Source organism: Cricetulus griseus, unplaced genomic scaffold (genome assembly GCF_003668045.3).
Source record: "Cricetulus griseus strain 17A/GY unplaced genomic scaffold, alternate assembly CriGri-PICRH-1.0 unplaced_scaffold_1, whole genome shotgun sequence".
In the NCBI taxonomy this organism is placed as follows: domain Eukaryota; kingdom Metazoa; phylum Chordata; class Mammalia; order Rodentia; family Cricetidae; genus Cricetulus; species Cricetulus griseus.
This window is the reverse complement of record NW_023276808.1, coordinates 5,732,367-5,735,177: the sequence shown is the minus strand read 5'-3', so window position 1 is coordinate 5,735,177 and position 2,811 is coordinate 5,732,367.

Sequence of the window (2,811 nt, the reverse complement as noted above, 5' to 3'; positions counted from 1 at the left end):
TTCTCCCCAAGAAATCTGGGTCTATCTCTCATCACAAGACTCCAAGATTGCAGCCTGGATGTCTCAGCCTCCTGTACAGTATCCTGACACCTGTGTCCTAGAGCGTTGTTGGTCACATAAAGCTCAGTCAGAGTCTGGTTGGTTTGCAGGATGGGCAATAGGCCCCCACGTGCTTTGGCTGTGAGGCCACAGCTGTCCAGCCTGCAGGGGACAAGCTGAGGTGGGTGAGGTGGTCTTTTCAGGGAGTTGAGGTGAGGATTTTACAGGTGACAGGTTTTAAAGGAAACTGTCATGAGCCCATCCAGTGGTTGCTGAACACCTTCCTTAGTGAGTGGTGTAGCCCTAAGCAAATAGTGTCCCTGTCATGTTCACACAGGTAACCCTAATTAGCTTCACTTGGTGGCCAGAGGCCCTTGGATCTCTGAGTTCAAGGCTACCCTAGTCTACAAAGCTGAGTACCAAGGCAGTCAGGGCTACATGGAAAAAGTAACCATTTGGGGTGTGGGATAGGACTTGGGGGCAACAAACAATACAAGTTATAATAATGCAAGGGTTTTGTGTGTGTGTGTGTGTGTGTGTGTGTGTGTGTGTGTGTGTGTGTGTGTGTACGTTTGTCGAGACAGGTTTCTCTGTATTGTTTTGGAGCCTGTCATGCACCTTGCTCTGTAAACCAGGCTGGCCTTGAACTCACAGAGATCCACCTGCCTCTGCCTCCTGAGAGTGCTGGCATTAAAGGCTTGTGCCACCAAATCCCAGTCAATAATGTAAGTTATTATAGACTGGATTCCCTTCCTGGTTTGAAGACAATGATCAGTGATTTCCTTATGTGGTTAAACTGCTCTTCAGTTTTAGTCTGGAGTCACATTTGGTCTGGAAGAACAGAGTTAGGGAGGTTCCGGCCCTCAAGGCTTCACTGTCCCCAGAGAACATGTTTATAAACAGTGAGTCCAATGTCTGCAGCTTGGTAAAGCTTGGGTTTGAACAGTAGACATGGTGATTCACATCTGTAATCACAGAACAGGGAGGCTGATTTCTGAGTTCAAAGTCAGCCTGGGCTACAGAGTGAGTTCCAGGACAGCCAGGTCTACACACAGAAACCCTGTGATGGGGTGGGTGAGTAGACAGGGACAGAGTAGCACTGCAGGGATTCTGCCTCTAAGCAGGGTGAGCCTGAGTGGGGAGACATTATAGTAAGAGATCCCAGAAACCCAGATCCCCAAAGCAGGAACTGGAGAGATGGCTCAGTGGTTAAAAATGATCTTTTTGAGGTGCCAAGTTTGGTTTCCAGCATCCGGTTAATAGTTCACAACATCCTGTAAGTGATGGTCCCGGTCATCTGATGTCATCTTCTGTATTCTGTGGACTCCCCCACTCCCAAATACACATACACAAAGAGGAAAAGAAAATTGGCAAATCAAGCCATGCCTGCAGGCTGATCCTTGTAGATACACAAAATAATGAATGCCTTTTTTTTCTAGAAGTCTCTAAACACACTCAAAGTTCATTAAATGTTTGTATATGTGGGGAAGTTGCTTTTGGGGTAATGGAGGAGTCTAGTCTGTCTCTGATTATGTGTTTTTTTCCATACTGGGTTTTCCTGTGAAAGAACTGTAGTTGTCCAGGAACCAGCTATGTAGACCAGGTGGCCAGGATGTCCAGATATGTGCTGCTTCTAATTCCAGAATGCTTGGATTAAAGTTGTGCACCACCACACTCATAAATGTAATTTAAAAATCTCAGTCCAGAATAGAGTGTTGGGTCAAGTCTTTATTCTTAAGGCAGAGACAGCCTTGTCTACATAGTGAGTCCCATGCTCGTCAGGGCTAGCAGGATTCTCTTTCTCTTACACACACACACACACACACACACACACACACACACACACACACACTGAATCAAAAGAAACTAAATTCTGAGGTTAAAGCTAAGTTGATGGGATGCTTTGCTTGGATGGATTCAGCATAGAATAGACAAGGCATAGTGGCCAAGGCTAGACTGGGAAAGATGTGACAGGAGAAGGATACAAGGTTATCCTCAGCTACATAGAGAATCCAAAGCTAGCCTAGCCTAGAAAGACCCAGTCTCCAAACAAATAAAGTGAGAAAAATATCAAAAGAAATCCAATATTCTAGACTCTAAAAACCTATATCCTTGTTGCTATTTTTATGGATATAGGGCCTCTCTGTGTAGTTCTGGCCCCAAACCCAAGACATCTACATTCCTCTGCCTCCCAAGGGCTAGGAGTAAAGGCGTTGCCACTACAAGAGCCAAATCCCCATCTTTATCTGCTTATACAAATGGAAGACCTAGCTACTTGCTGACAAGGTTTACTTCTTCAATAAACAATACATCAAAAATACATAGAAGTATGCCTGGAATTGATGACTGAACTGGGCATGGTCTTATGTGACCATTATTCCAGCCCTTGTGAGATAAGGAATCCATGGGCATCCTTAGCAATTCAATGAGTTTAGGGCCAAGATGGAGTAATTGAGAAAGGACTTCAACTCAGTCAGAAAATAAGAAAACAGAACAAAACAATGAGCCTCCCACATAGAGATTGTTTCCTTTACTCCTTTCATTAGTGTTTTTAAGAATGAAACTGAAGACGGGCAGTGGTGGCAAATTTCTTTTCATCCCAGCACCCAGGAGGCAGGCAAGGATGGATCTCAGGGACAGGCTCCAAAACTACCCAGAAACCCTTGAAGGACCCAAAACACACAATCAAAAGGCTGAATCTCACTATGTACCCTGGCTGGTCTGGAATTCACTATTAGTGACCTCAGAGCCTTGAAAGAACAGCGACCCTTC